Below are 22963 nucleotides of genomic sequence, written 5' to 3' on the forward strand. Positions count from 1 at the left end.
AGGAGACTGGTGTGGTTTATACAAGAGTTTATAGAGAAAAAATCCACCCACCAGCTCCCTTGCTGAGGATTACAACCAGGTCTCTGCTGCCAAGTTCTCTGTTTAGGTAAAGCATGAGAAAATCTGCCATTTTTTTAGAGTCACAAAAGGGGTGCTACGGGGGGGCAGTGAGAAGCTGACAGCTCTTGCTGCTTAAAAGGCAGCTGTTCCTTCTCAGGTACTATTATTAATAAACCCTAAGGTAATGTTTGCTCTGAAATATGTCTAATTGAAATAATTTACCCTAACCCTTAGAGAATTATGAAACTGTTTTCATCATGTTCACACACAGCAAAATAATTATGAGATGCCATATGGAAAAGACATCATGTGGTATATGTATTTCTGAATGTATACTTTTTGAAATGGTTCCCACAGATAAATCATATAGCTAATTTACAAAGAGGAGGTGGATAGTAGTTCTTAAGTATGCAGTTTAAGTTTAAAATGTTTTCAGCCTGGGTAAATTTACAGTGGTGATGACATGCAGTAATTGCACTGATCACAGGACATATATCACAGAGGATGTCGATAGCGCCATTAAGTTGCTCCTCACAAAATGGAGCAGGGAAATTCTGCTGGTGGTGCTCTGCTGTTGCCATGCAGCACTGCTCAAAGTTACGGGTCCTGCCTTATCGTAAAGTTCACCCAGTTGAGGCACAGGCAAGGAACCACTGCCCTGGCTGCCTGATGGTGGAGGTCTGTCTGAGCTTGGGGGGTCTTTGGTGGTTTTTCCTGAGGTCCTGATAGCAAGTTCTGTTTGAATCACAATCTCCAGCTTCTGATGGATAGGACATATCACCTAAGGGCAAGTCAAGCTCTTGTGATGCTCCCCAATCACCAGGGTGTCTGGGACCTTTCTGGTTTGTATCCAGAAAGCTCTGAGCTGACACCTAAGCAAAGGGAACACTCTCTCCCCGTAAAACTATTTTGAGCAAAGCCCATGAGAGAAATGTTCCTGGTGTTCTTATGTTGGTCCTGAAGTTTTTTTTTCAAAAGGTTTTATTCTTAATCTCTAGTCACCAGCATTATCATGCTTGTGTATAATGTATCTATATATTTATGTAGAGCTGTGTGTTTCATTAGATGTGGTAGCAGAATTCTGTAGGGCACCTCTTGGACCTTTTCCAGAAATAATTGTGGTAGATGATGAGACAGCTGAACCATCAGGAAAAGAACCTCAGAAGTTTTGAAGGTGTTTTTTGAATAAGGAACTCTTATTAACATTTCTAGAAATCTGGCTGGAGATCAGGCTTTCTTGTCAGACTTCTGGTAGTTCTTGTTTCCAGATGGATGGAAGAAAAATAAGAGAATAGCTTGTTACACCCCTTCTGTTTTATGTCCGATGTGAAACCAGAAAGTGAAGAAGACAGACAGAAATCTTGTTCTGTCCAGTCCATTCCCCTTATTTTAATGACTAAAAAAAAATTAAAAAAAAAAAAAAGGTGGGGAATCTCTACTTTCAACAGTTTAAATTATTTTGTTATATATTATGTATATTTTGCCCATATTTTGTTGAAACTATCTCACCTCTCACTTCTGCAATTATTTCTATGTTGATTGGTGAAATAGTTGAAAGATGTTGTGTACAAGGACAAATTCTCCCCAAGCACTCTATTTTGCAAGATCTATAGAGATGCACTGCAACTGCAGTGTTTATCCCCCAGTAATGACAGCATTATCCTGCATTACCACTCTAGGTAGTGTGTTTGTCAACAGCCAGCTACTGATGAGTACAAGGAAAATATTTACCCAGCTTTTATTCCATAGCTTTACCCCAGTAATGCCGTTTCAGGAAGACCACACTGTATTTTTCAGATTTGTGATACATAAACCAAAAAAAGCCATGGCATTTCTGTGGCTGTAACACCAGTCCTGAAATGATCATCTTTAGAGGTAATTATAGCAATTTTGTTTTTAAATGAAAAGGAAAAATAAAATAATAAAGAAGTGATGTTCCCCACAAACACCTAAAGAAGGGAGTTTTCTAATACCCTCACGGTATGCAGAGCACTGGGGACAGCCGTATTTGATGACTCCCTAATCTTCCCAGGAGTAACCACATATGCTAATATTTACTCACTATGTCTGTACAGAGACAGTATCTGAATACTGCTGAAGCATTAATGTGCAAGTATTTAATCTGAGCTTTTCTGCCATGGATCATTCCTGGGAGCCGCCTGCACTGGAGAGGTAGCTGTGCATCTTCCTCCTCTCTGACATTCCTGCTTTTGGATGAGAAATGTGATGCTCTTTCTCCATCCCTAATGTTGCACAGACGAAAAGGCATGTTCCCCTTTCAGCAACTTCCAGTCATTTGTTTTTATGCTCACTGAAGGTGTATTGCATTCTGTGCTATTAAAGTGCCCTAAACCAAAAGTAACATTTTTTTTTTTTTCTTGCGAGTTACAGTAGATTATTATTTCACTACAGTATCTGAAAGCATGAAATAGAGATTTATGATACCCCTGTGTTTTCCACTTCACTTCATGTAATGCAGGGAAGGTAAAGTGTCTCTGGCTGCACAGTATCCCTCTTGCTTTTTTTTTTTTCTTTTCTCTCCTTTGAGCTGTGTGCTGCATGATTAGAGGATAGTGAGAAGGTCACTGACCAAACTTTATCTTTCACACAGTTTCCCACAGCATGTATTCCTCCTAGGAAACATTTTCTCAGCTCAGGTTATTTCCAGAAATGTTCTCAAACTATAAGAACAGTCCTTGCAGTAAAACATTTCATTCCCACTTTTTATCCTTTATCTAGCAGCGCAGTGTTGACAGCATTTATGTTTCTTCTATTGACTGGGCCAAGAACAACAGGATTAATGAGGTTGTCTCTTCATGAGTGCATTATATTTTTTCCTCTGACCTTTCAAACATGGGAATCTTCTGTTTGCAATATTTCTTAAGGAAGGAAAACCCCTCCTCACCAGCGCTCGTTTTGATGGGGGCCGCCAGGGTGGGAGCCCGGGTTCCCCCATGTTTGGGGCACCCCATGCGAGGCTCTGTGCCTCACACTCAGCGACGTATGGGCCGAGAGGAAGCTGTGAAAAAGCAAAGCAAGGAGTAGCTTTGTTTCCTTGTGCTTTAAAGAATTGGCCGGAGGACGTAGGATATTTTAAGGTCTTTCTCAAGCTCTGAAATTGTGATTATGGATCTTGTGCAGCTGCCTGCAGACTGCCTTACTGCAGGAACTGCTCAGGAGCTGGGTGGACACAGATCTGCTCTTTTTTTTATATTTATTTATTTATTTATTTATTTATTTTCCAAAGGATTGCATATGTTCAGGCTGGGCAGGCAGGGGAAGGAGTTGTTGCTGGGATTGCAGCTTTCCACAGAATGCTGTTGCGCTTTATCTTTCTTCTTCCTGATTATTTTTGACACTGGGCAACTGGAACGCAATCAAGATAGGATCATTTCTAAGTGCAACAGGACAGGGAACGTGAGGAATTTTCCCAAGGATGGGAGCACAAGTATCTTTAAACAAAACAAATAACTTTTCACATATGACATCTTTTAGTTAACCTCCTCAAAATACGTCAATTAGATAAGCTTACCATAATTAAATTTTTGCATAAGATTGTGAAGGGTGACTTATTCCCATTTTTCATCTGGGGATATGGAGGGACAGAGAGTCGGAAAAATTCCCACTTGCCCCAAAGCTGTAATACATATGCATGTCTCTAAGATATTATTTATTCTCTTGGTGGGGAAAGAAACACCAAAAATGTGTGCACTCACATGTTGCATCTTTTGGGAAAGTACAAACCTTTTACAGAAGAAAAGATACTTTAGTGTCGAGAAGCCACTTGACCTCCTTCAAAGGTAGAAGGTAGAGAAATTGGCCTGATATTTTGGAGAGGGAGATAGAGGAGGGATATGTAGCAGTGTTGTATGTGTGTACATAGAGGTGTATGAATATATAAATATAACTGCTCCAAAGATTTAAAAGTAGCTATCAAATGAAGTGGAAAGATGAAATATTGCAACACTTGCAGAAAATGGTTTCCATAGGTGTGGAGCTCTGCTGCATACAAGAAATTCATCTGCTATGCAGGAAAAACAGCACTTATCTGCTGATTTTAAAAGAAAGCACAGTGCCTGGGGGACTCTCTCAGAGGCCTCCAGTGCTGGTTTTGCTTGGTGTCCACAGTGCCGAGGGCCCTGACGCTGGGCTGAGCTCCGGGCTGTGGTCCAGCAGGGCCAGAGCTCAAGCACCCGGCTTGGGTTTTAAGCAAGCTTGAGATCTCTGTGTGCAGATTTAAGCCATTCTGGAACTCCAAGAGTGAGCTGAACGGGTTATGTAGACATCACTATATTCATCCATGTCATGCCTAGGAAGAGAACAGAAATAAAGATTCCTGTCTCCTTGCTGTAGCGATTTAAATAATCCCACGTATTAGCCCTGGAAACAGGACAGGATACTTTTATGACATTTTGAGTTAAAAAGTCATCAGAGAACCTAAGATGTTTCTGAACAGCTCATCAGAGTAATATTTCATGAGATTTTGAAATATTTCATGCTGAAAATAATGATGCTTATACTGTAAAGAAGGTAATTCCCCTGCGCGCCCTCCTCAGGCACTGGCAACAGTCACTTGCAAGTACCAGGAGACCACTACTTGGAGGTACTTACAATGTCCAAGATTTAAGCATGAGCATATTCCATGCCTTAAATTTGTGTTTCCTGGCTTTCAGAGTTTTGAGTTTTGTTGCTTGAACTCTCGTTTCCTCCTTTCAGGATTTCTATTGTAGCTGAACTCGAGAGAGCACTTAATAAGTCTGCATTTGCGTTTGTCAGCATTTAGAGCCATAGTACACACCTCTGATGGAGTTCTTCTATTCTATATTTCTCTTCTAATAATGTATATAGAAGCCTAGTTCTGCTGACTTCTACTGTTATTTAGCTAGAATAACTTGATAAAGCTAATGAAACTGCAATTTGCTTTATGTTCCTTTAAGCAATTGAGCTCCCTGCCATTCACTTGTAAGATATTCTCATAAATCCTCGAATGAAAATAGTTTTTGGGTTGTAACCCTCAAGACTTTAAGATTTTAAAATCCTGACACTTCAGGATTAAAAAAAAAAGAAAAAAAAAGAAAAAAGAAAAAAAAAAAAAAACAATGTACAAAGACAACTGTATCTATCTGTGAACGGTGAATACATGTTTGTGTAGTTTCCCTCATTTGCATTTGTTGGTAATTAATTAAAAAACATGAGTTTAATTAAACTTGGAGTTGGGGGATTCATTAAAATAAAAACAAAAAGCATTTCAGTTAAAAATGTAAAATAATTTGTTCAGTGGAGTTAGCTGGTGCAGCTTAAGGATTTGCAGAGAAATACCGGCAGTACTAAAACGTCAGGGACCGCCACAGCGCACAGAGGAGAGCGGCTGAGCAAGGAGCGGGTGTGCGCTGGCAGCAAGCAAATTTCACACCGCGGGTACTTGAACTGATATAAGTGCATTTGCCATCAGGTTCTATCTAGTCTGAGTCTGCGGCTGTGAAAAAAATCACATCCATACAGGTCCAAACAAGAGGGTTACAGACTAAATGAAGGTAAGATTTTTAAAATAAATGACAAACTTAAAAAAAAAAAATTAAAAAAAAAAAAATGAAGGAAGCCTTAGGGAAACCTTAGGGAAATAAATCTCACTCATGCAAATTCTGTAACTAAATTAAACTTATTTATAATATCACAAAAAGTCCTTTCTCTTTCTGATCCCTTTTAACCACAACTCATTGTCTTAAACATTACTTTTATTTTTGCCCTTTTTTTCCCACCCTTTGGAGCAGGGAGAGGGGTTTACTTTTTAAGAAAAGACATTGTGATGTTAAGAGTAATAATGGAAAAAAAAAAAAAGAAAAAAAAAAAAAGAAAGATATTTAAACCTAATATTTATTAAACACTTTTCTAACTTGCTCTCTTTGTTTCTGCACCTTTGGCAGGGCTGGGCTCGTCTGACCAGCAGAAGAGACCAGACCCTCTGTAGGGAATCCTCCTGTGCAGACTGCAGAAGTTTTGCAGATTTGGTGGGCACAGGCCACGGGAGCTAATGCAACATAATGCAACATTTTCTCAGTTACACTACTGTGCTTGTGGGGCTGGAATGCTACTGGAAAAAGAAGCCCCTCAGCAGGATTTTCTGATTTTTGGTCAAACTGCCCTCAAATTTGTACTTCATACTTCTCCCTAAGTATTTAATTCGGGGAGTAAACAGTTAGTAAAATGTATATAATACTCACTAAAGAAATCCAAGTTGTATTCATCAGATTCAGTTTCCTATGTAATTAAGATACAACACCTTAGCCATGAATATGAAATACCAGCAATCCTACATGAGTTAGCCTAGGGGTGTGTTTTGAGGGTGGCTTAGTACCCATGTGCAGTATGTTTGGCAACAACTGTGTTCATGAGGACTGGATGTAAGAAAAAAGAAACACAAAACCTATGTTGGATCCTTGAGACAAGGAGCTGCCTATGGGTGCCTGTTTCCCGCACCGCTGGGTGGGAGGGCTCCTGCATTAACCAAACACCTACGCCAGCCACAGTGCAGGGAAAGGTGGCCTTCACGCACGGGGAGCAGATGCTCCACAGCTGAAGCCTTTCAAAGGAGACACCTACAGAGCCCCTGGCCTTATGGGATAGCTGAATTGTACATAAATAGTCTTTAAAGGGAGCATTGTCTGTCTTTTTTTTTTTTTTTTTTTTTTTTTTTTTTTAACCAAAAAAAAAAAAAGGAAAACTAAGTGGGTTTTTGTGTGTGGGTAAAGTAAATATGGTTAGAAAGACATGACTTGTTAAGAGCTTTTTTGAGGACCCCACACTCACAAAATCTTTTAGGTCATGTGTTTGCTTTCCGAAACATTTGGTAAGTAATAAGTGCCAAGGGACTATATGCACTCCATCTGGAATTAGCAGATTCCTCTTTGTTCAATTGTTCCTAAATTTGGAACCAGCTGACTTGCTTAAAAGTATTTTGATTTTCTTTTAAATAAATATGGGAAATAAACATAGCCCAGGACCTTCAGAGGTGCATTATTAGTCTTCTCCCTGGCTCCATGAGCTGCCTAAGTCTTAAAGAGGCATTTGCCAATTCTGATACTTGCTGTTGCTTTATGTTAACAATTTGTTTGGAGTGGCCCATCATTTTTGCTTCCCTTTTATAAACAGTATTAAAGAAATCAGAGATGGAAAAAGAACTATTAGGTCATCGAATCCACTCCACTGCCAATGCAGGCTACAGTGCATTTTTTCCATCTCTTTGTCCAGGTTAAACTTGGAATTAAGTTTAAGAGCCTGTAGGTCTGATGAGAGGTACAAGAGCAAGTGGAGATTTTACTCTTTTCCTCTCTCCGTACTAGACAAATATCTCATTTCTATCTCTACCTTCCCTACATAAGGAAAAGTCATGTCAAAAGATCAAGTACATGCTTTCTCTTTGCAGGTGTTGTAGATTACTACTTTATCCCTGTAAAAATTTAATTTTTGCTTGGGGAAAGCAAAAGATGAAGAGAAAAGCAACACTTCTCCTATCTTCCCTGGTGTTCTATAACACCAAAGACTGAGAGCCTGAGACCAAACCACCTGCTTGTCCAGTAGGCTTATGAAAAGATATTGTTTCCTTGAGGGCCTTTACAAATGTTTAAAACAAAAACCAAAACCAAAATCACTGCCTCCTTTAAAATAAATAAATAAATAAAATGCTAATACATGTGAACAAACACTTAAAAGAATTTAAAGAACACCCTAGAATCACCTGAAATTGCACCAAATTCCTGATAGAGAACTCATCCGGGGGGCCATTTGACACTGCAAATGTTTTCAATGAAAAGCTTGCAAATCAAAGCTCAGAAAGGTTGTCCAAAGTCGTTACACTTGGCATGCAAAGAATTATTAAGAGGTGCAGATCTGTAGATTTGGGATCACAGCCTAAGATATTCAGTCTGTATATGTTGGTCTGCGTCCATGGATTCGAGTGGAACGATGCCTGTTTACAACAGCTGAAGATGGATGATCCGCTCTCTCCACTGACTGCAGAGAAGCTTAGGGAGACTTGCTTTCCTAAGTCGGAGCTGGCCTTTGTGAACTGTGCCTTACCATTCATTACAGAGCAGGATCAAGGTCTTTATCTTGCTCACGGTTGCTCAGAATTTTGTTTCATCCAACATTTGTTCAAAATATAAGCAAACATTTTATTCCTGCTTTAAGCTTTTATAAGAGTGGAAGAAGTGCAGCACAAGCAGATACATATTTTCTGTATGGCTACAAGGTCTTTTTATTTGGTCTAGTTACACATCTGTAACTATTTTACCAACTTATGTATTCATATGTATGGTAAGTCAAAGGAGCTTAAGTTTTCAGTTCTTACACTGAGTCACAATCATTCTGTTTTGCAGGTTGCTTCCTATGCATCATGTTTCAGCAGCCTAAGGGCTTCTCTAAATCATTATTCTTGTCTCTCCTAGCAATACAGAACTTAAACTTTAGTCAAGCATTGCATGGGCTAGGGAAAAAAAAAAAAAAAAAAAAAAAAAAAATGATGAAAACTTCTTTTCCTCTGTCAGTCAATCCTTATTCTGAAGATCAAACCCATATTTCCTCTGTGTGCTTGGAGAAGGTGTATTAGTGGGATGAAGTGCCAGCAGCACTCAGTGTTTGACCTTGACCAGAACATATCAGTACTGATTGGTCCTTTTATAATTTAAGGTTATGGGTAGGTGTTCAGGAGCTGCGCCAAAGATTCATGGAGATGAAGATGTCTTCATACACCTTAGATTAGCATATCTTAATTCTTCAAAGCAAATGATCTCTCAGCTTTAAGAAACATGGTACCGTGGACTACCAGCTGTAGTTAATATAAGCTATTATATATATTTATATTATATATATGTTTATGTTAGGAAATATTCAGTCGAATTTTGTGATTTGAAAAGACAGATATTTGTTGTCTTCTGTACCTGCAATGAGTAAAAATATCTGCTATGAAAGGTGTTGGCATTTGTGAAAATTTTTTGAAAACGTGTCCTCCTCAAGGATTTTTTGATGACAACAAACAAAGAAATATTCACTCTTGTTCCCAAAGAAATTAGTTAAAACATTGCCATTAACACCTATGGGAGGACAGAACCCCAAATAGCTATATAAATTAAGAATTTGTGGTTTATTTTTGATTATTTGTAAATGGTTGTTATTGGTTGTTATTTATAAAGTTGTGAAGAATAAATATCTGTATCTTGTCTTTTCTGAAATGAATATGCTTATGCTTCACATTTTATAGTCTTTTTATATGACTTTCTATGCTCCTAAATGTCATTTAAATTATAAAAATTATTGATGGATGGCAAAAGACTTGGTAAAAGACGGTAAAATGCACAAAAAAGCAAACAGACATACTATACAGTAGATGAAGGAAATCCATATTTTAGAACAAAGGAAAATGTTATCAAAGTTTCAATCCTATAAACGATAGTTTCTTTTAATGGGCTTGAAGGAAGGCACCCTTGGCAGGCCAGGGTATTGCAATCATGTTGTAGTTAGAACTACTGACTTGATTCTATGCTGTTGTTTGTGGAGATGACTAAGTTGTCATTTTTAATTAGCTTTATGCTCTTCTCAAAGGCTAATTACTTTACTTTTTATCAAGATTACTTGATTGGCAATGACAAGGGTGCCATGGTTACGTATTTTTAGAGAATTCCCCAACCTGCACAATTATATGATTTTCTGTTCCCCCTGGATTCTTTGTGCAGTAAAGCCTTTAGTAAAGTAATGCTTAAAAAAAAACCACTCTAGTTACTATTGATATCAGAAAAAAAATATCTTATTTATTTATTTTAATTTTATTTATTTTTGGCAGGAGGGCCAGTGCTAATGTATTTAGTCAGTGTGGAAAGCCATTACCCTTAGTTTACCTCTCTGTCAGTGACACTAGTGCTGCTCTATTACCTTGGCTGAAGTTACCTCAGGCAAACTGAATTTGAGATGTGAAGCTTTTTTTTTTTTTTTTTTTTCCCTCTCCCTCTCTACAGTTGTGTATCCTCCCTTGTCATCATGGAAATCTGGACCGACTTCAAAACATACTTATTTCAAAACATACAAATAAGGCAATCAGATACTGATGTTCAGAGCATTTACCTCTCTGTTTACCCAAATTTAGTTGAAGAGCCCTTGAAATAATTAGGACTGCTGCAGCCACAGGTGAAATCTCTCTTTTCTTTAGCCACCTGTAGATTACTATGATAAATCCTTGTTTGAAACAGCAGCTGCCCAAAAGGAGGTGCTTGTGTGAACGCTGTCTTGAGGGGGGAGAAAGTTCAAGGGAGGATGAAAACTCCTCTGACGTTTTTCAGAATACAGTTATGCCCTGAGAATTGCTACTTTACTCCTGTTCTGCAACACATAAATACACGTCAGATGTGTGGTAAACCAAATTCTCTCAGGATCTTGTCCTGAAAGAGGAAAAGACATGATGATTTAAAGGCTACATCTGCAGCTCTTGCAGCTGCTTCGGTTCCTGCTGCTGGAGGAAAATTCCCTGCATCAACAGCCTCTTGACGCAGGGGCTTGGAGCAGCTCCTGAGGCAAAAGCCCAAGGGAACCAAGCACTGTCACTAGCCTGTTGGACAGGCGAGGAGTGGGAAGCCACTGTGCAGCTCACGGGAACGTGGTCACTTCTGCTGTCAGATGCCCCTTCTGGCATCACCTTTCCTGCTGCGTTGCAAGTGGAAGAGGACTCCAACCCATGTAACACTAGTTGCATTCTCCAAAATCTGTGGAATGTAAGATTAGACCAGGCAACTTCCTAAACAAAGTGAAGGTCAGCATGGTGTAGTACTGGCTTGGCATACCCTTGTATTAAAACTCACAGGAGGAGCTGCTGAAGGCTGTGAAGCCTGCTGGAATGTCTTCAATTGTAGGGAACATGTGCGACATTTCTGTAAGAAGGCAGCTGAAGATGTGAGGATGTTCTGGAATGAAGGCTTGTACAACCTCTGTGTTTTGATGTTATTCTCCTCGGTGATAGACTGGGAACGTAGCAGCTCCAGCTACCACAGCAGTGCAGTGTGATTCCTTCCAGCCTACGTGTAAAAACCACCTTCGTATTAAACACCTCTCCTCCTTAACAAGCTAATAACACATCTATGATTTCAGTAATTAAAATAAGTTTTTGTTGCGTTTTGCTTATGTTAACACCCCAGAGCAAGCGGAGAGACAAGTCAGGTAGGCCAGCAGTTACTGGGACTCTGGGAACTGGGGGTTCAGCTCCTTGCTTCCTCTGCAGTGAGAAAAGGAGGAAGGACCAGACCCTAAATGTATTAAATGCCTTAATCCAATTGAATTTGATGGAAATGGGGGCCTAAATACTGTGGGGAACTGGTTTAAATTCTATGTACCTTAGTTCTGCATCTGTCATGTAAGGATAATAATTATACAGCAAAGTATAACAACAAATGCAGTAAGGAAAACAAAGTGCTCAGCTACTATAATCTGTAAATGTAAAAAAATAATAAGATCTAAGGAAGACAATATGCTTATTTCTTTTTTATGAATCTTGTTTATGTAGTACTATCCAATTTAAAGAGAAGTGTTTACCTGCTTGTTGATTAATTTACAGTTGTGTTCCCCAGCTGCAATCAGAGCACAGTTTCTCTTTCAGAAGTTTATTAAAAGCAAGCATCAAAGAGAAGGTAAGGAAACAACTCGACTTTTAGAAAGCAGAAGAAAAGTATTTACTTCTCAATGCAAAACTGAGGCTTTTTCACTTCTAAGCTAACTTTCAGCATCTCAGCTTTCTATGTGGAGCTTTGCTTCCAGTATAAATAAATGATCCCACATTCCGTCATGATAACATATGCTCATGCAGAGCTCAAAATTAGAAGGAATATGAAGTGTTCTATTAATTGCATGAATGTTGATTGTTAAAATCATGTGCTAATTGGTAATATCTGTGTGCAGTAGGTTCCTGCAATATGTGTTAGATTACATTAACTGTGCTTGTGACTCAGATATCAGGCATTATGCATTTTATAGAAGGATTTTTTTTTTTTTTTTAAAAAAAAAAAAACTTCATGTAATTAGGTTCTATAGACTATCAGTGTAGAAGAATTAGTGGAAGACTGTGTGAAGGGCATATGAAGTTAGAGGCATGAAGAATACTGAACTCTAAAGATGCATCTGCTCCTCTTTCCCATGGTGTGCTTTCCCTCAAACACTCTCGAAAGTAATTCTCACCATGTTTGCCTTCAAGTAATTCCCAGGGAACAAAGTAAGAGCTCTTTCTCACAAAGAGGGCTACCATGGTGCTTACAATATAAATATGACTGTTTCCATCTTTTTGAGTGAGCTTTCTCAGTTTTCAGTTTTTTCCTTTGCATTCCCTAGGCTTTGAACCAAGAAGCATTCAGGTAAGTTACAGATAAATTAGATTACCACTGGTACTCACCTATCAACGTGGAACTTGAGTATACTTAGCAATGTGACTCTCCTCTACCAGATGTGCTTTTTCTCCTTTCCTAATCCCTGGGGAAATTTTCATATGGATCTGTTTTGTTCATTGATGTTTCAATTTTATTGAGTGCCATGGGTATTTATCAAAACAGGCAAAATAGAGGGAACTAAAACTTAAAGCTAAATATGGTAAGTTATGAGTGTTTTTAGGAGGTGTAATGGTGATTTTTACTCCCTGTGTTGCAAAGCTGTGGTGAGGAACTGGGAGATGAGTCTAACACAGAAGCATGGGATTGCGAACTTTGATACCCAACCCATATGATATTTTGTGTCATCCTCTTTCCAGGAAAAAAAAAAAAAAAAGTATTTGTTCATTCACATTTATGCACAAGGGACACATCATTCCTCTCCTCTCTGACACACTAGTATTGTATGTTGGCATGGCAGATTTTGATGGAGCTCTGTAATGTGCACAGGTGTCATGAGCGTGCCCACTGCAGCGTAAAAAAAATCAGAGAAGATTTCTCAGTTGTTCAAAAATGAAAAAAAAAAAAAAGAAAAAATCTGTTTAAACATTTCATGGATTACATTGAGAAACATATTTAGAATGGAACTGTTCTAACTAGCCTGATTTTAATTCATTTTACAGTGGACCAGCTTGGTAATGATGCAATGAATTAAAACATGTTGTCTGAGAGGAAAAATGGATGCAGCTTTGGTAAAGAGAGCATTTACAGAAGTGTTAGAAGTTTTGAGCTTTTTCAGGGCTATTACTCTAATATCTGTTGATTTACTGATCTTGAAACAAGCCAACCTCATGGGTTCAAGAGCTTAATGTTAAGGCACACTTCATCAGTTGTCCTGAGAAATGTCACAGATTTAAGAGGAAATCAGTTTTAGCCCCCATCCAAAATGTTGATGCTGAATCAAACAGTGCATGAACTATATTCAGAATTTTAATTAAAAGAAAAACTGACAAATTGCTCACATTCTAGTGTTCATAAGATGGTTATCCATTATAGAAGTATTTTTTCTAATGTACATGCTCTCATACATGAAATAGTTTCTAGATTTATTTTTTTTTTTATAATTGTAAACTCTGGCACAAATACTTCATCTTACCTCCTTAAAAATGTTTTCCAATTTCTTAGCAGTCCCTCCCTTTGCTCTTCGCCAACTCTGATTCACAAGCTGATGCGTTAAAAAGGGTGAACAAATGTAGTAGATGAGATGACCACTGGAAAGAGGTGGGAAAAATAACAAATAATAATAAAAAAAATAACCAGAAGAAAATTGCTTATTAATTTTTAAGATACAAAGGTTAATCTAAAATGACTACCAGACCTCGAAAGGTTAACTGTCAAATTAAATAACAGGGACATACAGTGGTCACCAGCTACCTGGGGGAATAAGCTGTTAAATTACTTACTTCAGTTCACATAATTTACACAGAGATTAGCTCCTTGTGTCTCTGCCTGGCTGAAGCTTTGCATATTGGAAGCTTTTGTCCCCATCCTGTGCCCAGGAGTGTCCTACTGCAGGTGGACACGATGGGATAAATGAAATGTGTTTCTTTGGAGGCAGAGGTACATCGGGGAGTGGGGCAAGTTGTCGCTCTGTAGGGAATAATAAAAAGCAGGTTACTGTCATTTCTTCTGAACAACTACGGCTATATGGGTCGCTACGGGCTGTGGCATGATTCCCAAATGTGGGGTTTGGGCTGGGGTCACCGATCAAGTGCTGGCAGCAAGGAGATGCTGGGGAGCACCAGCAGCTCCGCCAGCAGTGCTCCATGCAGGAGCAGGCGAGGTCTGGTGCACCCAAGACCGAAGGACGTCACTAATTTTAATGAAGCCGAAGGGAATCCGGGACAATGCTGGATGTGTTGATGTGGGCTATTCTTCTCCCGTTATTCTCTGTTCCATTGTTTCGAACTGGCAGGATTTGGCAGCCTGAAGGTGGATGTTGCCGCGTAACTTGCTGTCCTAGAGAGCTGCTCAAGAGGATGGCTGAGGTCTGTCGAAAGGCTGCAGTGGCCCTGAATGCTCTGATGTTTGTCCCTAAAATGAGGCAGGGAAAGAGGGAAAGCTTACAGGGCTGTGTTCATTGTAGGTAGCCCAGCAAAAGCCTTGGTGTCACTAAACCAGTGCCCGAGGGGCAGCTCTGATCCCCAGGATCCTCTCTTGCTCATCCCTCCCATGTACATCCCTTGCATGTAGCCCATGGTGCGAGCATCCCACTCGGCTGGAGGCCATTCAATGCATTTCTCAGGCCACATTGTATTCAGACGCCCATGTCCTGTTTTAAAAGTGCTTTTTGCTACCTGCCAGGCCACTGAACTGGCAAAAATTATTTCTCCCCTCCCTTCAAGAGAGATGGTTTCCTGCTGTTAATCCAAACCATAATAAAACCTTAAATATATACTGTGAAAAATGTTATGCCTACTTAAGCAAGATAGTTGCCTGTAATAGTGTGCCATAAAGCAATCTGAAATGTTTATTGTCTGCTCCCCGACTGCAGTTTTATTTCTTTTTAGCAGTTTTTCTATCTACTGAATTTTCTTCACATTGAAAGTTTCAAAAGAAGTTTTTTCCCTTTCCCTGGATACTTAGTGATTATTTGCAAAGCAGATCCTGTTGCCAGTACAGATACGCACATGCATTTTTTCAAAACTTCCAGTTTCCTAAACTATTCTAGAAAAAAAAAAAAAAAAATCATTTAAATCAATAGAAAGCCTTGATATGATATGTTTTAAAGGGCAGCCTGACTTCCAAAGGAGCAGATAACGTAAAACAAGATCTCTTTTGTAAAGAATGAAGTAGGAAATCAGGAAAAGAAAAGAAGAAGGAAGAAGGGAGGAAAAAAAAAAAAAAAAAGTTAGGGGGTGGTAAAGATGTTGCTGCTGGATCTCGCTCCAGAGACAAAATGTGTGTTTCATTGCCACGAATAAACTGTATCCAGGGAGCAAGCAAATGAAAAAGTGAGGACAGGAGATATCTTATTTTTGTTGTTTGTTTCCAAAGAGTCCACCCCCACATAGGTCACTTGGAATTCATTTGTCTACATCCTGGACTGCACGTAGGGGAAAAAAAAAATGCCTGGGATCTGAGAAAGAGGAATGCGATAGGGCATGGGAATCACAGCGTCACGGTGGTCACCAGAGCATAGTTTGGCTTGTCTTAAAACAAGCAAGCACCGTCGGACCTCTGCAATACCAGCAAATCGGCAGTGCTATCGGGCTACCTATCAGGGGCCGAATGCTTGAGAAAAAGTGTGTGGGTTTTCAGACGGAGCCTGGGGCGTTGGAGGGCTCTCAGAGCTGCTGCTTTCCTCTTGACATCCAGCACTGCTTGGTGACCTCGGCAACAATCCAGTGTACTGTTACAGTTCATTTCAATAATTAAACAGTTCAGGGATGGCAGGGCTTTCTTGTTGTCAATAGAAAATCAGGGCTGCAGTGCCTTTTTTTTTTTTTTTTTTCCTCCCCTTTCCCTCCGCAGAAATCAGAAGTGTTTGTTTTTAATTATATTAGCTAGAGACAATTAATTTCACAATCAGAACAACAAAAAAAAATGTTTTGCGAGAAGGACTGGCAACTGGTAAATGCAATTATTATTGTAGCACATTTTCAAAGGAAGAGATCCCAGCTCCAACAAAGTCATATGTATAAAATTTCAGTCATATAATATAGTCTCAAACAGCAGATTTACTCTGCAAAAGATGGGAACTGCTCTCCCATCTGGAGCTCTGTTCTGTTCATGCCACGTGGACCCATTTGATACCCACTCCGACGAAACACCAGCCAGCACAATAGGCCACTGTCCATCAGCTGCTCTGAATAATTGGTTGATATGCCATTTTAAACTTGCCTTACATGGAGATGATTAATATCAGCCTCCTTTTAAGTGCTGTCTTGCAACAACAACTTAAAAAAAAAAAGTCTCTGTGCAAACAGCAACATTTACATTTTTTGCTGTTTGAGCAAAAATGAAAATAATTCAACTTTATGTCAGGGGTGTCTTGCAAAATGTCCTCCAATTAAAAGCCTATTTTTTGAGGAGTTGGCTGTGCCCCTTTCATTGCCCATCTGGCTCCCTCCCAGCTGCTCCCTGCCCGGCTCGGGGCTGCCGCTCACTGGTGTCGCCAGCTCTTCTCTGTGCTGAGCTGCGGGGCTGCTGGGCCACGGTCTGCCCTCACTTGCACTGATTTACTTTTATGGGAATTGGTCAAAATGTTGTGGATTTATACTGCAAAAGGGCTTGGACATGGCTATGCTTAAGCCGTGTGTCCAGTGGGTTACTGTGGCTGGAGACAAGGGTTGGTGAGACTCTGCAGGGTGCACAGAGAAAATTGGACATCCCACAGAGGAAAGCACAGCTCTAGGGGGCTGAGCAGGAAAATGCTTTCATTCAACTCATAAGCATCTCACGTGGGGAGGCAGCACCCCTGCCTTGACACCGTGGTGGACACCCCTTTGCTGACAGTCACTTCCTCACCGAGGAAGTGCTGTGCCAGGCAGTAAGAAACATGTCTTTATTGTCATTTTCTGGGAGGGGGAACTCCACCCTGTGGAGCCCTCTCTAAAGAGATAGGGAAGCAAAGGTGGCAGAAGAGACAGTGAACGCCTCTATCTGTGAAACTTTCATTTTATGTGGGTGTAGCTGAGTCCCTGCTGAAGCAGCCCCAGACATGACGCAAAAGAAGCTTCAGGAGAAGTGTGACTTGCAAGGGCCACCACTCTGGTGGGATGGGGGCGGTGGTAACCTCTATTTCCATCCCTTTTTCAAGGCTGTTTAGACATTTTACGTTAAAATACTTAATGTATATGTTCTGTAAAATTCTGTTAGCTGCCTGGTGAGTTTGTCTGTCAAAATGAAGCCATATTTTAAGCTCCAAGCACCAAGTAGCAGCTGTACAGGGAATATTTTCTGTGCTAAAGGTCTGAAATGGAAGTTCAACGTAGAGCTTTGTTAGACTGGAATCTAAGGCACTAGGTTGCAGGTAGGGTTATCAGCTTGGCCTTTAAAGTTCACATTTCTAAGTCCAAGTGCAACAAACCTCTCATGTAGCTAACTGGCTTTAGCTGGAAGAGTAGGCAAAAATATCCCCTAAATACCCAAATTCATGGAGAGCAGATAGCAGGTACCCACAAAACCTGCAGTCCCTTGTGATGGAGCTGATCTTGCTTTCAGGGCGAGCTCCCCAGAAGCTTGCTGAGCAGTGCTGATTTATATCATTGTCAGAGAGATCAGCTTTGACTACGTTTCTAGTTCCTCTGCTTGCCCTGTTGTTTTTTCTTTTTTTTTTTTTTTTTTTTTTTTTTTTTTTCCTCCGGGGGGGTGGGGGGGAGAGGTGAGAGGTGTGGGGGTGAGAGGGGCGTAGGGAGGAAACCTTGCAAAGCTGATATGAAATATGAAGTTTCTCATTCTTTCCAGGTAAATGCATGCCAAATCTTGCAACGATATTGGCATGCTCCCAAAGTTGCAAAATGATGAAGAAAACGTTGAGATTAGGACTCTGCCCTTTTTAGCAACATGCCTTGTAAGTGCAATGAAAGCTGCTACTGGTTTGACCTAAAGAAACACAACAAGAATAGAAAAGCAAAGGAGAACTAAAAGATAGCATAGAAAGGTTCTGCAGTATCATCTTATACCTGGTAATAATAATTATTTAGGGGCTGTGGGTATTCTGGTCTATGCATCCATGGTAGTTCAGGTCTGGCCAGCCCAGCATGAGATGTGGTGCCTATGTCTAAAAGTAGTTGTTTTAGGGGTTACACTGCACTGCTCTAGTCCATGGATGGGTTGCCTACCAGCTGTCAATGTGGCTCTTGTAGATATCTGGACCACCTGTGAGGTTATCTTCCTACTGCTTGTATCTAGTTGTCCAGACCTGTCTTACCACAAGGGAGACCATAACTTTGCCTGTATATAAATATAAATGTATATAAATGTATAGAGGCATAAAGGTATTTTAAGGACACTTAAGTCTTGCTGCCACTTGCTATTACGATTATTGATTAATGCTGTTATTACAGGGAGAGGCCTCTCAGTGTGAAAGCATTTTTGTTATTCTTTGGTCTCCACCATCATATTTTTTGCAGAAGTTACTCATGACAGATGCAACTTTCCTGGCTCCAAAGGTAGGAAAAATAAAACATAACATATTGCAAAAACTTATGAAAACAAAACAACTGGAATTCCCATGCTGTGTCCCTGTTCTGGCTGCAATAGGCTGAAACCAAGCTTTCTGAGCTGTTACCCTCAAAGGACATTGCACAGTAAGGTACAAAATCTTAGAGTAACATTTAAGAAGCAGTCTGATCCTGGGAGTCACTGTAATGGCCTTATAAAGACCTGTAGAAGAATGATTTCAGTGATCTATTATTCAAATTCCTATGCATCTATAGGCAAAATGAAGATTTTTTTTTTTTCCCCCTATGTTTTTTGTAGGATACAAGAGAAAATATCAAAAATGCAGGAGCCCCTGGTGGTACCAGTCAAAGTGCTCCTGGTACACCAGTGGATGACATAGAATGACTGTGCTCTTTTCCTGCTGCAGATCCAGTTAAAAAAAAACAAACAAACAAACAAACAAAAAAAAAAAACAGATGTGAACTGTGAATATCTCTTAGAAACTGCAGAGAGAGAAGAAAATCACTTTCCTTACAGATGTCATGGACAAGGAGTCTTGAGCCTACTCCCATCAATTTTGGTGGTAGGCTCAGACTCACTGAACTTTGGTTGTCCCCCTCAAAGTGACACAGAATAGACTGGGAAACCAGAAGTTTATAGTTAGATGGTTGCTTCTTTTTGGAGCCAGGAACTGCGAACATAATGGCATGATTACAGCACTGAAAAGTGATTTAAAGTAATAAAACAGAGGATATTTACCTTGAGGACAGTTGTGTTTTGTTGTATATTTAAGATAAATAGCATGTTTGGCTAAGATACTTCCAACACACAGCTTTTTTTTTTTTTTTTTTTTTTTTTTTTAATATGTAAAGGTTTCCAGAGTGACTCATGAGAGCAGCGCTCCAATTCCTGTTTCGTTAGCTGTCTCAGTAGATATGAACTGAGCTGTTGAGAAGATAGGAGCTGCTGCAAACTTACTGCTAGTTCCTTACCAGCAATTTTAACTTTTTTGTGCTTCAGATTCATTCACATTGCCATTTTTTATTTCTTTCCTGACTGAGACGGGATTTGTACCAACAGGCAGGAGTGTTATTGTTCGACTGCTAATAGCTAAGCACTGTGTTTAGCAGGGGTAAGGGAAGCAGGCTGGTTAAGGACATAAAAATACAACTTTCAGGGTATTTCAGGTCCCCCTACCTGCTGCTGCACTTTCCTTATTCAGTTTCAAAAACTTAGCTAATTGGATCTTGACATAATTTAGTTTTCCTGACTCCTCCATTCCTGCAGTGACGATGCACCACAACCTCGATCCTCTGATGTCTGCAGAACTTTTAATTTACATGGGAAGTACATGTATGACTAATTTATACCACTTGCTTTTTCTTTTTACTCCTGTTTCCTTTCCAGCTTGCTCTTTAGCTGGAATAATATTTTCTCCTAGCTGATGTTTACAGACTGATACATTAACTAACAGTGATCCTGTTCTCCTGGAGCTTTAACTAAACTGAATTCTTCACCATACACTGTATTTCAGAGCAAGATCTAGCAGCCCTCTCTACCATGACATTGCTACTTCATCCTGGAAATAATTCACCTGGTGCATCCTGAGACCACACTGGCTTTTTCATGGGGTTATGTTAATAGCTAAAAATGTCAGCTAATAAACTCAAATGTATATTCTCCCCGTTGCCTCCTGCTTGTGTTAGGTAGAATGAAATTTAAATTTAACAAGTTTATGAACCAAATCATAGGTCATAAAAGTTTTTTTTTTTTTTTTTTTTTTTTTTTTTTTTTTTTTTTTTTTTTCCACATATCTTTGCGTTTTCTACTTCTGGATGAAACCAAGGGCAAGAAAGCAATTCCCCTGAGTCTAATCTTGGAACCCTTTGTTCAGATAAAATGTTCACTCAGGTCAAAGGGACTTTGTCCCTTAAATGGGGACAGTCAATATAAATCTCTGCCAGCCTTTCTTTTAAGATATGGTCTGAAATCTGTGTCCAGGTAGCAGCAGCTTCACCCAACTTAGCTCAGGAGCCAGGATAAAGCAGTGGTTTCAATGCTATTAATTTATGTTTTTATACATTATAATGATGCAAATTTAGCAAAGACTTTTAAAATCATGTATAAAACAGAATTTTCCTTTTCTTCTGTGTGCAGGTCTTCCACCAAGGGCTGGGAAATGCATAAAGCTTTTCCCTGTAGGAGGAGGTATTTCTCCTGTTGGCACAGGTGTGGCACTTCCCCCGTTCCCTTATCTTAAGCTGAGGCTAATGCACTGTTTTTCTTTCTTGGTGCAGTGGTATCTCCCATATGCATCTGTAGAAAATTGTTGGAAAGTGTTATACAAAGACCAAGAGAAAAAGGCAAGTGCAGAGGTGAGACTTCCTTATGTTTAGATGCCAAAAACTCTGTCAGCTGTAGAGGTACAGCAAATTCACTTTTCATCACCCATCAGCAAAAATGGGGGAGAGAACTTAGGCATTTTTTGTTCTTTAGATGGAAGAAGCCATAGAATTGGGCCTTGAGGAGAGATTGCAGAATTTGTTTTAGGATAATTCCAGTAAACCTAAAACAGGAAGTGGAATTTAATGAGGGACTTTTCTCTTTTTATTATACCTTCCAGATTCTAGGGCTTCAGATAAAAATCTAAGTGTTTCACTATTTGCTTTAGCTAAAATCAGAAAACAGTTTCTAACGCATAGTCATGGTGATAGAGTTCTGCATAATTTCTTTCGTGCTAACTCCACACTATGTTAGCACTTGAACTGCATAAACATCCCTCATACAATTGTTGATTCCGTGATGTTTGACAGTTGATTTCACAAGAGATAGACAATTAACTCTGAAAAGAAATTAACTGAAAATAAATTTTAAAATGAAAACAAAATATAGCAGTAAAAAAAATAAAATACAGTGAAACAAAATAGACATTAAGATCACAGTAACTGAGTATCTCAGTCAGAAAAAAAGTCTAGACCCAATTGTTAGTTACTATAGTTCAGTGGAAGGATGCCTGACTATAGCTGTGGTGATGTCTTTACAAAGTAACCTCGGCTGTAATGCTACATTGGTAACTCTTTCCTGGCACTGTGTTTTTCCAAAACTATGGTGCTAATATCAGCTGAGGGTGTCTGAAGGGGACTCTGTCACTGGTTGCTATGACTCTGAGCTTTGTTTGTCCTACTCAGAAGAAAAAAAGCTCAAATTTATTCAGAAAATAAATGAAAAAGTGCCTATGGGCTGTACCTTCAGATCAAGTGAACTAGGGAGGGCTTTGTTACTTATTGGTTGTGTATGAGGGTTCAGCCTCTGTTCTCATCTTGTCATGTATTGTTTTCACTTTGCAGCACGAACATGACTACGTGGGAAGAAGAGTGAAGATTCATGCCCAGAAAACTTCATTCTTACCTCACACCAGTTTTACTTTGTGTTACTTTGTTGAACATGCTAGGATCAGATCGGCTAGCTGTACAGTGAGATGAGCAGCCCTTTCGTAAAATTCAACATACTCAAAACCAGCAGCTGTAGATCTGCTGATACACTCCCTGCAGTGCTGACAAAAAGTTAATGATGCAGGACTAGGCTTCCTTTGCTGTCGCTTAGGTTTTTTTAATTGATATTTGAGATGAACAATGTTACTCAGCACTGAATAAATGGACGCACACATTACCACCATCAAGTGTTTTACGCTCAGCTCACCTTCAGTCTCTTACTGTCTAATGGAAGCATAAAATACCTCCTTTCTGCATTCATTTTAACTAGTTAGTAATATTCAGTGGCTGCATCAAAAACCATTCACAGTAAAGGGTTTTAATACTTTTACTTTGGTCATCAGTGTGAATTTCTAGCAGGACATATCCTTGATTTTACTTGCAGATGTGACTATCAGGATATTTACAGCATGGGATGTGACCTTCAGCTGCCCTGGGTAAGTCACCTCCTGCACACTCAGATGTCAGCAGTTTAATACTGAGTGGGTTAAACTTGACTTTCAGGACTCATAATTTGCTATTTACTGTTTTGCCTTTCATTTCTGATTACATGCTAAAAAGTTATCTAGGAAAGTGGTCAGTGACTTTTAAACTAATTTAAACACCCTTGGAAAAATGTAGCTGCTCACCACCTCCACCTCATCTAATAAGAACTTCCAGGAGTACACAGGACCTCCTGCTGTGAGGGGGGGACCATGAGACTCCCTACCATGGGGTGGACTCTACGCATACAGAGCAGGATGCAGGTCCATGCTCTAGAAAGGAAGCTCCTACAGTTATAAAAGATGAATTATTTAACTTTAAGCAAATTCATTTTGAAGATAGTAGTGCCCCACCTCATCCCAAAGGGCT

At 39.6% G+C, this 22963-nt stretch overlaps 3 long non-coding RNA genes across 3 annotated transcripts in view; 2 read left to right on the forward strand and 1 right to left on the reverse strand.

The window, feature by feature from the left end:
• The window catches only part of LOC118170200, a 29307-nt gene extending 18724 nt beyond the window's left edge, over positions 1–10583 (forward strand). Inside the window, exon 4 of the long non-coding RNA XR_004752571.1 lies at positions 10068–10583. This is a non-coding gene — a long non-coding RNA (uncharacterized LOC118170200). The remainder of the gene's footprint in view (positions 1–10067) is intronic.
• Positions 10057–14099, reverse strand: LOC118170202. Its single transcript, XR_004752573.1, has 3 exons — positions 13916–14099; positions 13609–13723; positions 10057–11117 (listed from the first exon to the last, which is right to left on the reverse strand). It is a non-coding gene; the product is annotated as an uncharacterized LOC118170202 (long non-coding RNA).
• Positions 11117–22442, forward strand: LOC118170201. The gene is made up of 4 exons (XR_004752572.1): positions 11117–12304; positions 12379–12443; positions 20778–20849; positions 21968–22442. It is a non-coding gene; the product is annotated as an uncharacterized LOC118170201 (long non-coding RNA).
• Positions 22443–22963: the final 521 nt, after the last annotated feature.

Source organism: Oxyura jamaicensis, chromosome 7 (genome assembly GCF_011077185.1).
Source record: "Oxyura jamaicensis isolate SHBP4307 breed ruddy duck chromosome 7, BPBGC_Ojam_1.0, whole genome shotgun sequence".
Lineage (NCBI taxonomy): Eukaryota > Metazoa > Chordata > Aves > Anseriformes > Anatidae > Oxyura > Oxyura jamaicensis.